General features: G+C 39.4%; 1 protein-coding gene across 1 annotated transcript in view; it reads right to left on the minus strand.

Moving 5' to 3' along the window:
• LOC114362808 (tRNA dimethylallyltransferase) overlaps nt 1-14,718 on the minus strand; it is a 294,388-nt gene that overhangs the window by 143,778 nt on the left and 135,892 nt on the right. The window lies entirely within an intron of this gene.

Consider the following 14,718-nt stretch of genomic DNA (forward strand, 5'->3'; position numbering starts at 1 on the left):
AAGTCACTTTAAGATCACAGTTACATTTGAGGAATGCCGCAGCTTTCTGGTGTCTGGGCTACTTTACTAGTAGATGTTATAGAGTATCGGATCAAGTACAGAGTCCTGGGGTACTCCAAGCTAAAAAGAGAAGATTTTGTTACCGAGTTTGATTTAAAACTGTCTGTCACTGAGATAAGAATCCATCAGCAGGTAGTAGAAGAGTGCTAGAAGGTACTTTTTAATTTCAAAGAGTAGTCCTTTATGATGAACCCAGCTGAAGCCGCAGCGAAAGCAGACGTAACGTACAGGATACTTTCTTTTCCAAACATTGTAGTTGTACTGATTATGGTTGGTATGGTTTCTGCCAAAATTTATGGTCGGGTATACTATATTACATGGGTCATACTTAGGCAAGGGAATAAACGAGCAAAAATGATACTTTTCCATAATTTTATCAATACAAATGTCAGATTAATTGAACGATAAGAGAATTCGTTAGGCGACTTGCCAGCCTTATAGATCATTTCCAAAGTTAAGAGACTTGCGAGGTTCTTCTCACTCAGTGTGGTCATTGTCAAGACCATGGACTTCATGGTGATCAGATCAAATGCAAGTGCTTTACGAGGGTCCATTTTGGCTATTTCTTTAGCTTAGCCATCTCTTTTAGCGTTAGTTCTTTCGTTTCAGCCGAAAGACGTCCTGCGCCGCTCGCATCCAGGTACTTCCTGCGACCTTCCCCAAATCGTCGGTCCACCTAGTGGGAGGCCTGCCCACGCTACGTCTTCCGGCTCGTGGTCGCCACTCAAAAACTTTACTGCCCCAGCGGCAATCAGCTCTACGAGATATGTGCCCCGTCCACTGCCACTTGATTTTAGCGATTCTGTGGGCTATGTTAGTCACTTTGTCCTCCTGCGTCTTTTGTCCTCAATTAGCGTAGTAGGAATCAATCTTCTACTTTGAACTTGAGGAGGGTAAGCGGAAACATGGCGGTCAACTCCTCAGATAGTCAAGTACAAAGATGTCCAGAAGCAGCATACGAAAAGATGCAAAATGAGCCCTCTCAAATCACAGTGGGAAGGTTTGGCAGCACAGCACCTAGAATGGCGGGAGATTGCGTTGTGTAGAGGCGAGTCCGCGAATTCAACGAGCAGCGCACAACTGAACTCGACGCAAAACGCGATGATGTAAATCCCGTCCATCTGCCGCCATTCACTATAATTATGTTGGCGGTGGGTAATTACTCTCAATGTGCGAGGAGTTTGCCGCTAAGATCGGCTATGTAAGACATCTTTGGGCGCACCAGCGCCGCTAAGACAGCTAAGTCGAAGTGGTCACCATGATCGAAATCGGTCGGATGAATCATCATCATCAGTAGGAATCAAAGGCAGGCATAGCTGCAAGTCTCGGATAAAGTCCAATGCTTGATCTTATTTTTTTGATTGAATTGTGAATTTTTTTGGATTATCCATGTCAATGGGATTAAATAAACCGGCTTGTCATGTAGCAAAGGTCTGAGATTTTTCTTGTCAGTTCGCACTCATGTATTACCGGATCTAATAAGCGGAGAACACTTTGAGGGAGGTACTTTGTTGCCTTCCAGAGGTTGTGGTTCCCATTTGCATTCCGAGACATATTTTCCAATCTTTGTGTGAGTGATTCGCTTAAAGTTTAGTCCAATAGTGTGGGTTATCTGCCAGACGAAGGCGGGGATTTTTTTCTTGACAGCAAGAGGGACCGGCGCCTCTCGCGATCAATTTTTTTAGTAGACCAGGCAGTAACTTTAATAATGTACTTGATTAACTGTTAATATAGTTAGTATGAAGTTATTAAATCAATTTATTAGTAGGTATATCAACGGCATTAAGTTCGCCTTGTGTACCAATTTATATGGCATTAAAGAATAAATATTATAGTTAGTTCTTCTGTTATATGGTTTACTGATGGGTCAAAAATGGGCCCTAACGTAGGCTTTGGCGTGTATAGAGAGCAGCCGAAGCTTGGGCTATCTCAAAGTCTGGGTAAATTTGCCTCTATCTTTCAGGCAGAAGTCTACGCCATTATTGAATGTGCGGAAGCTAACCTGCGAAAAAATTATGCCAACCACATAATTTACATTAACTCAGACAGTCAGGCCGCGCTGATGGCCTCAAACTCCAACTTAATCACCTAAAAGTTGGTAGAAAACTGCATGAGTCGACTGAATACCCTAGGAAAACGTAACAGAGTAACGCTGAGATGGGTTCCAGGTCACGCGGGAATCGTGGACAATGAAAATGCCGACGAACTGGCCAGAGCGGGAGCGGAGGGAACACAATATGGTCCAGAACCCTTTTGTGGCATTCCCATAAGTCTCGCTCGAATGACCCTGGAGAACATCTATTTAAACAAATCTTTTAAGGCATGGTCAGACACGCCAGGATTAACTCATTCCAAAGCTCAATAAATAAATAAATAAAGCCTATGAAAATGCTCTAAGCAGATCATAGGACTGAGTAGGATCAAAATGCGCATCTTAGTTCGAGCCTTCACTGGACACTGCAGCTTAAACAAGCACTTGTCCACTATGGGACTGTCCGAAACATGAACGTGCAGGATGTGCCAAGAGGCAGATGAAACACCACTACACATTCTTACGGACTGCGGACCTTTGATGCGCAAGCGGAGCTTACACCTGGGCAAACACATCCTAAGCCCACAAGATATAAAACATATCGCCCCCCAAAAGATACTGCAATTTTTAATGGATGCAGGACTCGGAGGCGAACTGTAAGGAAAATAGCGGCGATCACAATAGATCGGTACCGGTCACAGTGATACTAGGACTTTATTGAACTAGAATAGCCGCTCAACTCAATAAAAAAATAGTTCTTCTGCGTTTGAAACACAAATTAGTACAGTATAGGAGAGGAATAAATTGCAAATAGTTTGTACAGTATCAGTATCGGCGCGCCGACAGCTGGTCGTCGGCGGCGGCGGCGTGAAAAAATTCGCGGCGGCGGCGGCGCGCCGGCGTGGCGCCCACCTCTATGCTGTGTACAGTAGTGTACTACTGACGTAGTCGGATAATGACCATAATAACATTAATTTGCGATAATTAGTATTATTTAAGTTGACCTACTTACCCGAGGGTTGAGTGACAGCCCTACGCATTGCCGTTTACCTACTTACTCACAATAGTGTGTAGTTGCACTTTTTGTGCAAATTACTGCAATCGGTGTCACGACTGGACTCCCATTCAGATATGATTGGTCCATTGCAGATCTTGTTGTATTCAATTGATGATGATCATTAAGATTGAGTTGCACCACTTTATTTTAACCGTGATTATAATCTTAGCCAGTGTTTTTGTATGGAGTTTGACAAACTGTTGACGTTTGTTAAAGCTAAAGTAACATGGTGCAACCCAGCCTAAGTGCCCTCGAAAGTTACGGTCTGTTTTTTATAAAACCTTGTAGGTATTTGCCATAATTATTTAATAAGTGAAGATATTTATAGAATTGTATGGGACCTAATTATTAAGCAATGCTGTCTCAACTTAAGGTTATGTTACAATCTGTTACAACGGACGGCCTATGGGGCCGCAAGGTTCTGGAATGGAGGCGGCGTACCGGAAAACGCAGTGTGGGACGTCCAACCACAAGGTGGACCGACGACATCATAAAGGTACCACTCGAATAATTTTCAGAATCGCAGCTGTATTTCCAGATAGTTTTACCTCTTTATTTAGTAAAATAGACATAGACACGAGACAACAGCGACCTTGGCACCAGCGGAATATTGTCGGCGATGATCAGTCGGACGACACAATTGTTATACAGGGTGTATTTGTATCGAACAATGTCAAATATAATTAAATAGGTTCACGATTTCGAGCTGTTCATTAAATAAATTGTATGAGAACGTTTGCAATAGCGTTTTCTACCGATTAATAAAATGTAATAAAAAATATTGAAAAGCTGAATAAGAACGAGGAATATTATTAGAAAGCTTTAGGTCCTGTCAACACCATATAGTATACCATAAGTACTACCTACCATATAACTTTGTAATTCCATTCCTGATACTAAAGTATGAGTTTAAACGTAAAAATAAAATATTTGTGCAGTATCAGATTATCGTATTATTGTTGCTAAATATCATCTATTGCAATTAAATAAGATGACATAGCACAGTCGTGACAGTGTTTAGCATGACGTAGTGTCGTCTGTATCACTGTTGCTTCAACGACCACCCTGTATTCTGGACGAGCGTTACATCAATTTTGCGCATACACTCCGCTACAGAACGACGCTGGAGTCTGCTTATTACATTATCATAAATCAGTCAATACGCACCGCATTCCTGTGGCGGGTCATTCTGAAACTATTCCGTTTAATTTCGTTTTTTTTTCGCCATAAAAAAAACAAACATAATAAGGATGTAAAGCAGTCAGTTCCTCTGTGGTTGAGGATGCCGGTTGATGCTTGCTTCCACTTTCGGCCTGATCATCACTTTCTATCAGGTGAGATGCAGGCCAAGTCCTTATCCAATGTGGTTAAAAACAGTATAAAATGATGAGTTTTTTAATTAAGAAAAATAACTTTAGTTACTTAAACAAATAGGCTCGAGGCATGCCATGAATACAAAGTTTTTTTGTTAACTGCCTCAAGAGAATCTGAAAAACACGAATTGTTTCACTCAAGTTAGGATCAGCCTTAATTAACTAAGTGTATAATCAAATTAATTGTACATTTTTGTAAATTGTACATCTTTTGGCTCCAGTAATTGAAGTTATAATGATAATAATGGCTATATAAGCAGTGTTAATTATTTTACGAGCATTCCGTTTCACAACACTTAATGATATCAAAATAATTATGATCTAGAAATATCAAAAACAATGAATGAATATTGTAGAGCGTGAAGCTGTGAAGATATTATAAGTGAGCACCATAAAATTATAGACATATAAAACGTAATTGGGTAATAAATAAATAATACGATTATTTTTTTAATTGACCGACTTATAATCAGGTTTATATAGGTATAAATATGAAACAACATCAATTAGGTACTTTTATATTTTTAAATCACTGAAAACGTCTATACTTAACTATAAAATATTTCTGCAATGATTGGATAGGTTTTGGTGTCGGCAATAATATATTTTTAAATTATTAAATAGGCCGTTAGTATAACTGCCTATTCGTGGTAAAAAATAAAATACGGTATTGGTCCGGACGACGGCATATCAAGTTAATTAATGTGGTGTATAATGTAGGTTTAAAATTCATAATTTATTGTTTTTCCCTAATAGTTGATACTACTTATTTTTTGTAAAAATCCAATGAGGTCGCATTTTTTCCTAAATCTTGCAATTTAAACGTTGATTATTTATGATAATTAATTATTAAAACCTTGCAGCGAAATAATGCTGTGCAACCTGAGCACATTTAGCGCTCCTGCACACGACGCCGCTACCGCGCCGCCGCCGCGCCGTCGCCGCGCCTTTGCACTGTTCATACGCACCGAGTAAAACCGCCGCCGCGCCGCTACCGCGCCATCAAGGCATAATTTCGTCCGCGGCGCGGCGGCGGCGCGGCAGCGGTGTTCACGCGGTGCGTATAAACAGTGAAAAGGCGCGGCGACGGCGCGGCGGCGGCGCGGCAGCGGCGGCGCGGTAGCGGCGTCGTGTGCAGGAGCGCTTAATCTTCTTTTAAGCAACCTCTATGCTAAAAATTCTATTTATATTTTTTGTATAAAATGTATAAACGCCCAAATACGAATTCGCAGAATCATCCTACGGACGGACAATTGAATACTATTTCCTTATTGTAGGGCTTGCGTCACTCAACGCACAAGTGGCCCCAAGTCGTGTCATAGACACCGACCTTCAAATACATGAACTGGATACATCTGGATACGAGAGGGTTTGTCTATGACCACTTCCAGAATGCGCGATCATTACTTCCTGGTGGAAGGATTAATTAAATGTAGGTAATTGAGTAGTTGATTTGCATCCATTAAAATTACAAAAGCATATTAATGATAATTTCTCAAAAAACTTCTTGTAAGATTTTTAGTAGTTATGAAATCAAAATATTTTTCGTCAATGTCAAGAGATGTCATATTGCTCTTTAATTAATGGAGAAATCGCGTTCTGATGGGTCATTAAAAAGGGCATTGATTGATTGGTGGTCAATGGTCATGTGTCATTTTTGTCACATGGGTCAATTATGAGTCGGTAAATAAGATGAACATAAATATAAAATTAACTACGGATGGTCCATTCTTATTTAAAAGTTGCAGTAAGTTTATTTTTAGACAAACATTTTAAACATTAACCTACGCTGACGTTGTTAAATGTCAAGACAATATAACTAGCTATAACCATGAGTTTAGTACCAGCACTTATATGGTCGTAACCCATTGCATCCGTGACCTTACCTAACGTTTGGTTTAATAATATATTTTCTAAGGCTGAGTTACACAATCTTGTTTCAACTTTGACTAACGTTAAAATCTGTCAAATTCCTTCCAAAAAGCAGCGTTTAGTTATAAATATTGTTATGGTTAAAATAATGTGGTGCAACTTAGCCTAAGTTGGAGGGCACAAAAATAAGTACAGTCGATAGCATATCAAGGTAAATGTAGCATTTTATTCAACTGCAATAGGTGCGCTTTTGCCACAAAAATGTAGAGTTGTATGTGCCGTCGGCTGTACATAAGAATGGTAATGATTTAATTGTTATAATTATGTATTTTAACCATGACAAACGGAGGTATAAATACCTCGACGGAATCGCGTGACAATTGAATATTTGGTTATTTTTAATGTAATTTACTAAATATTCGTGATGAGAAGTAATTCGATCGTTCTTTTATAACGATTGGCCTGTTACTATGTACTTTGGATTATTATTCCATAGGCCGATTGATATTTTTATCTAAAGAGAAAATCCTTTTTTGTGAAAATGACTTTAAGGAAAATCCAACCGAAAATTGAGGCAAAAGAGAGAGAATTCTGAATTACTTGATTAATTGCTTATTAATTAGTAAAGTCATGGAAGAGGCAAAAACATTTTTAAGCTCCCTATTTTTGTAAAAAGATGAAAATTATGTCAAACATTAACATTATACCTTATCTATACTTATAATAAATCTGTAGAGAGGTCAATTCTGTACATGAAATATATTTTCAAAATAACTATCAGGGGGTGATTAGTGATCGATACTGATGCCAAAAATGCAATCAGTAAAATTTTTGTCTGTCTGTCTGTCTGTCCGTCTGTCTGTCTGTCTGTCTGTCTGTATGTTCCTTATAGAAACAAAAACTACTTGACGGATTTTAACGAAACTTGGTACAATTATTCTTCATACTCCTGGGCAGGTTATAGTATACTTAGGAATTCCCACGGGAACGGGAATTAGCGGGAAAATCCTTTTGTATGAAAAATCTAAACCGCTTAAGTTAGACGCTTGAAAATTGGCATGCAGGTACCTTAGTAAACGTAAAGCTTAGTTACAACAGGATATTGCAAAATTCCCACGGGAACGGGAGTTAGCGGGAAAAAACATTTGTATGAAAAAATCTAAACCGCGTAAGATAGATGAAGGGGGTAAAACGGGATCCACGCGTACGAAGTCGCGGGCGGCCGCTAGTTTGAAATATATCATAAGAAACTTCTACTAAGAAGTCGACTTAAATAAAATTCCTTTTTATAACTACTCATACGTATAAGAGCAATGAAAGAAAAAAAATACCAAGTAATAAATAATATAAAAGCTAAACTTAGCCAGTTAACTAGCCAAACTTAATGATTAGATTAACAAAATATTTACTTATTCCGAAGAGGTTGCTAAACATGGCCCTTGGGCGTTAATTGACCATTACCATTAAAATGTTGTTAACATATTTAAGACTATTTTTAACTATTCAACTATTATTATGAAAACAAGTTCACGGCTTGTCGAAACTTTACTTGGTGGTTAGCGTAACGGAATACAATGCTGCGTGTACAGGTTTGAATCTCGTCGGGGCAGAAATAGGCCTATGCGCTATGACATAATTATAGGCTTGGCTGAGTTGCATCACATAACTTTGACCGTAAGTATGACGATTACCGGTGTTTTTCGTATGGAGTTCGACAGATTTTTGACGTTTGTCAAAGTTAAAGTAAGATGGTGCAAGTTGCACCAGAGGCTGGGTGCAACCTAGCCTTAATGTAATCTACAATATCTATAAGAGCGAAATGTCACTTTGATTTAGATTGACTGACTCACACATCACGAAATCTCAGAAACTACAAGTGCTAGGAGTCTCAAATTTTGCACGGGGGTTCCTTTTAGAACGCAGGTGCTCACGAAGAAGGAATTTTACGAAATTCCACCCTAAGGGGGTAAAACGGGATCCACGCGTACGAAGTTGCGGGCAGCCGCTAGTACTTACTATAACCTGACCTGTGCAGTTAAATTGAAAGCAGTCGCCCAGCATGCGAAAGGTCGTCGGTTCGATTCCCATATTAGGGAATCAGATATTTTCAAATTATTTAAAAAAACTTACTTTATGTGCGTAGAATAAAGTAAGTACCTACATAATTGTCATTGAATTATCCAAGCAAACTCGAAGATCAAAGCTAGTTAGTGTTATGTTAATTCGTCGCCGCAAATTCGGATTCGCAGCGAGTTGTAATCGAATAATAAATAATTCGGGGTTATCGAAGGGGCCGCCAGCGATACGGCCAGGGTGACCATGGCTTGGAAAATTGGATATAAAAGCGAGAGTGAATTTAATTGGCATTCGAAATTCGAATACAAAATTCAGTTGGGTTCATTCTATAAAAGCCATATTGTTAACTATAAACAATTACATGTTTTCAAATCTACTTGTATTGAGAGATTGATTCTGAAAGTAGTCACAAGCATTTTATCTTTCTTAGCACGAAAATCGTCTTTTTATCTGACAGTCAAACTATTTAGAGATTAAACTACTCTACTAATCTAGGTTACACATCAATACATTGGCTCTACATATAACTTTACCTGCCTTGAAAACAATGTCTGACCTAATATAAACAGCTTAGCTTAGGCGCAGACCACCGACTTTTAGCTGGCCGATATTTGGGCCCGATTCTAATTTGTATGAAGAATCGACCGATATCAAATCGGTATAATGTGCGCACTTTCATACACCTCCTCCATACTGATTAACAGCCCGACCCAACTATCGGCGAACTAAAAATCGGTGGTCTGCGTCTAGGCTTAATATTTTATTTCGACGCTCTTTTTAAAGATAACTCATAACATATTATGAACGACAACACAACGATACCTAAGCAAGCAGTAGAATAAATTCATACAATTTGGACACCCTACGCGGGTAGTAGAGTCAAGGTCGCGCGCTACGCACACGCGCGAACTAGGAAATCCTTGGCGGCGGTCAGAGACCCGCGGAAGTGGCGCGCCCAGCGTAGTCTGACCTCCGCCCAACCCTTAGACTAGGCGCAGATCACCGATTTTTAGTTGGCTGATAGTTGTGCCCGATTTTAAATTGTATGAAGAATCGGCCAAATCAAATCGGTGTAATGTGCGCACTTCCATACATGCCCATACTGATCAACTGCCCGATTAAAAAATCGATGGTCTGCGTCTAGACTTACCCGGAATTAACCGACTGCAGGGTTGAGGAGTATGTTTTCTAGTATACCTAAAGATCTTTAGGAAACATTCGGTGAAGTTCATGATCGTTTGAAATGAGTAAGCTGTATGTTTTCAATACAAGAGAATCATTGTGAAAAAAGATTCGATGAATAGATGAGTATTTGACAAAAGTGTACGAACTCTACTTTCCTAGATGGTATTTTTACCTGTAATAAAAAAGTTGAAAAAGGTTCCATTCTAAACCTAAATCATCATGAAAAACGATTCAGTAATTAGACGAATTTGAACTGAGTACACGAACTCTACCTGCCTAGATTGGAATCACTTTTTTACCAGTAATAAAAGGCTGAAAAAGGTGACTGTTACATTCATTACTTCTCTCCCTCAATGTGCGAGGGGGTTTGCCGCGAAAATACGCTACGTAAGCCATCTTCGGGCACACCAGCACCGCCAAGACAGCTAGGAGTCAGAGTGGTCGCCATGGCCGAAATCGGTCGGATGGATCACTATAGGATCTTGCCTGACATGGTAATTAGTCAAACTATGTTTGGGACTTGTATAACTGAAAATTAGTGCCATGAAAACGGCCTGGTAATGTTCCAAAAATACATTTTCTTGTAGGCGTAGGTCAATATGGCGACGATCAACGACAATATAATTCACTATTTAATAAGTACATTCAAGTATTAGCGCTCATGCACACGACGCCGCCATCACGCCGCCGCCACGGGCGGTTTTACTCGGTGCGTATGAACAGTGTAGCGGCGCGGCGGCGGAGCGGCGGCGGCGCGGTGGCGGCGACTTGTGCAGGAACCCTTAGGGTTTGCCTTCATTATCATTGAGGGCGTAGAGGGGATAACGTTACGTGAGCATGCCATGAAAGTACCCAGTTGTTTGGGGCTCGAAGACCTTGGTTGTATGAGGTCAGGAACACAGTTCAAGACACCTCTTTGTTAGTTTTTTCAGTATAAGTTTGGTTGAGTTAATGTTTCGCACACAGCGTGTTTTACGGAGTCAAGTCGTTGGTTTGAATTTTTAAATGGTTTTTCTTTAATTGACTGGGCTTTTTAATATTTTTTTGTGGATTTGGTGTTTCATTTACTTGTTCATTTATTAATAAAACATTGAAGGTGGGCCCAGTCAGAACATTCGTTTTACGTACCTGCCTATTATTACAAAACGACAAAAACATTACACTTAGTAGCAATATTAATACTTTTGTAAGATTACATAGACTGAATATTATGTATATTATGCCAACATACATTGTCCAACTTGATAACGCTATAAGGTCAGAATAGATATAATAAAATGTACGTGCGAAGTGTCATTATTAGATAATCTTCATTTCCGGATTGTCACTATTATATCGATGGGTGCCTGGAACAAAGCCGCAATCGACAAAACACAATTTTACAGGAGAAGAGATTTAGTGTCAATTTTGAATAATTCTAAACTACGAGGCGTATCAAAACGGTTTGTATATCAAACGATGCGTTATTTTTTCTGGAGTAACATTGAATGTGCATAAGGTTATAGTGCTTAGAATATACTTTAAAAAAGGTAGAAATACATATTGCCGCTTCATACATTGAAAGTCGGTTCCGTAAGAGTCCATTGTGGTTTTATTCCGGTAAAAAGTGTGCAATTAATCAAACAGCAATAGTGTATTGCAGCCTCGGGCGCTGATCTGAAGGATACAGTAATAGCCGTTTGCTTGTAGAAGATTTAAATAAAAGTTTTAACATTGTATATGGCACGATTATTCCGGTCAACAAATTTTAAATGGTGAATGGGAATAACGATTCAATATCCATAGTGCTTTTGGTAAATCAGGCAGTTTCAAAGATAAAATTCTGAAAAAAATTCAAAAGGTGTATAGGGACCCGCAGTTTACTAAAATCACTTAATCGGAAAACTGCTGCTATGGCTATTGCGGCTTTGTTCCAGGCACCCATCGATATGATCAGAAAATCAATAACATATTATGATTTTACGGCTTTACGGTTCATTTCGTCTTAGGTTAATTGTCTTATATTATGTTTATAAGAGATAACTATCGAAATAATCAGAAACGGACTTATATTGACGTCAGATACATTGTTTAATTTGGCTTTATTGTTATGTTTTGTCTGGATTTTTTTAACAAAATTTAATGCGCATTACTTTTTAAAGTTATTAAATACGCAAAATTATAGTTATTTAAACAAATCGATTAACATTTATCTAAATATATACAACTCAAAGGTAACTGACTTACTGACTGACTGACATAGTGATCTATAAACGCACAGCCCAAACCACTAGGCGGATCGGGCTGAAATTTGGCATGCAGGTAGATGTTATGACGTAGGCATCCGCTAAGAAGATTTTACGAAAGTCCACCCCTAAGGGGGTAAAACGGGATCCACGCGTACGAAGTCGCGGGCGGCCGCTAGTCCAAAATAAACTGCTATCGTTATGAACACTAACTACGACTTTGCTACGGCCTACGGACTTTGTCGTAGCATATTAAAGTGTGATTTTCCTTGAATTTATAACACATTTCAAAGCTAAATAGTTTGTTAAATTGATTTTAAATCGTGCTAATAATATAATGGTGGACAAACAAACGTAGGTATGTCCCGTATAAGATATGAATTAAACCATTAGACCAACGAAAATTGGGAGAAATTTCACAATTACTAAAGCTAATCGAACTAATCAAACAAGCTTTATTGTCACCCATTTGGGATTCGAATCTACAACCAACCAGGTACCTACCATATTTTCTGACAAACAGATTCTAGGACAAGTTAGAGAGACGAGCACGCGGATCTGGTGCCCGCCCCTCAGGATATGTAAGGCTACTGATTTGAAGATGATAGAGTACTTATTATTATTATGTACTAACGCATGAGCAATGATACTAATCGCACCCCCCGTGACATGGCATATCAGCGGCCAGGCCCCCTCTGAAAAAGAACCCTATACGCCAATGGAGACGAGGAACGCCGAAAATATCCCAAGCGTTCTCCTAAGTACTTAGACGTTCTAACAACAAGAGGGGTCTGCCAGACTGGCCGCTTCTATGTCTGCGCCTCGGCCTTCGTTTATGCTAAGAACGTGACTTTTATATCTATTTCTGTTGCCACGCAAAATGCGATGGATTCGGCCACGGGCCAGTTGACCTAGCCATTTGCCCATTAAATTATGTATGTCTATAGGGCAGGTTTGCGAAATGACGCAATACGGCGTTCTTTTCCGTCGGATTGTTGGCGTGAATGAATAAAATGGTGCGCATTTGATGCGTAATTTTGGTTTTGATAATATTAATGTCACACTATATGTATACAGTATAATTATACCTACTCCAAACTAGGCGTAGCGTCCGTGTGCCTACTATACGGACTAACCATTTAAAATTGAATTAATCTAGCCACGATAGCCAAACGGTGGGGTCGGACTGGCCGACTCGTAATCCAGGGAACGCGGGTTCGGTCCCCGCCGCCGCTCGACTATTGTGGTGAGCTCACTCGTGATACAAGCATATTTAGCTTAGTACGAGTGGCTAGCGGGAGTATTAGAAATTGTTGTAATAATATACTACTAATAAATCTTTGTAAAAAAAAATCTACTTTAAACAAATAAACATCCTCGGACACAATTACATTACGTCTCAAACTAATACCCCAATATTAATTGTTCTACACACCATACTAAAATTTTGATTTCAGAAATGAGGAGATCCGCAGGAAAACCAAAGTATACTCTGCAGAATTGCTAAAATCAAGTGGCAATGGGGGCACACTGAAAACCAGCGTCGTGGCCTCCCTCACCGGGGGCCACGGCATATGCTGAGTGGGGTCCCATTGCGATGAATATCGCTGTGCGACAGGGTGGCACTGCTCAGTTTACTTTCATTTTCATTGTATGTTTTATGTCACCTATGTCTTATTTACTTTTTTTTCTATTATTTACATCTTTTGTCTTCTGTGATGTCCATGGCAATAAATGTTTCTTTCTTTCTTTCTTTTCTTTCTTTCAATGGGCGGGGCACATAGCTCGTAGAGATGATGTCCGTTGGGGCAGAAAAGTTCTCGAGTGGCGACCACGGGCTGGAAGACGTAGCGTGGGCAGGCTTCCCACTAGGTGGACCGAACGATCTGGTGAATGTCGCGGGAAGATCCTGAATCCAGGGAGCGTAGGACCGGTAGTTATGGAAATCCTTGGAGGAAGCCTTTGTCCAGCAGTGGACGTCATTTGGCTAAAACGAACGAACAAACTAAAATTTGCTATTAGCGAGATTCGACTCGGTAAACGAGTATAGTACGCAGAACATCGGTCGATATTTTACCGATCGTAGGCACCTACTATAACATACAGGAACAATCCCGTAGGTATCATAACTGATGTTAATTTTTCCTGCATAGGTACATTCATATTACAATGTTGATTGTATGAATTAAATTAGTGTTTTGTATTTAATTAGCCGAAGTATTATTTTCCTCTGAAATTATGATTTGCCGTTGATTTTAATTAAATCGTTCTTATCACAGTACAGTTTCCCTATTTGTTGGTAAAATGGTCACCCAGTCGATAATCGATACATACATACGGTAAATAACTAAATAAATTAGTTGCTACGTGATTAATAAATTAATAGACCAGAGAAAAAAATTAACAACTGTATATGTAGACCCAATGTCATTGTCAAGTATGGAAACTACCACCCAAAATGTAAATTTCTTATGAGAATAAAGTTCTTTAAACCTAAACCTAAAATGATCATTTACTGTAGGTAAATGTGACGTTATCTTCAATCGACCGTAAGAGCTGTTTCGTACTTCTCCGATCCGAATTCGTGAAAATAGGGTTCTGAGTCTGAGTACCTACCTAGCCGTATAACTACTAGATCCGACTTCCGTCATCTAATACCTCTATTTTGACGGATTCGGACGTGGTGCAAATCCTTTTGGCCGAGAGAGTAAAAATCTTAATCTTCTAGACTACAAATTCCTCAGTCGCATCATTTTCAAATAATAATTGGACCTAAAATACTGCGAAAGCGCTTATCCAGCTAGAGAGCGACAATTTGCTCCCAAAAACTTTTCCGTC

This window comes from Ostrinia furnacalis, unplaced genomic scaffold (assembly GCF_004193835.3).
Source record: "Ostrinia furnacalis isolate ACB-3 unplaced genomic scaffold, ASM419383v2 OfSCF6787, whole genome shotgun sequence".
NCBI lineage: Eukaryota > Metazoa > Arthropoda > Insecta > Lepidoptera > Crambidae > Ostrinia > Ostrinia furnacalis.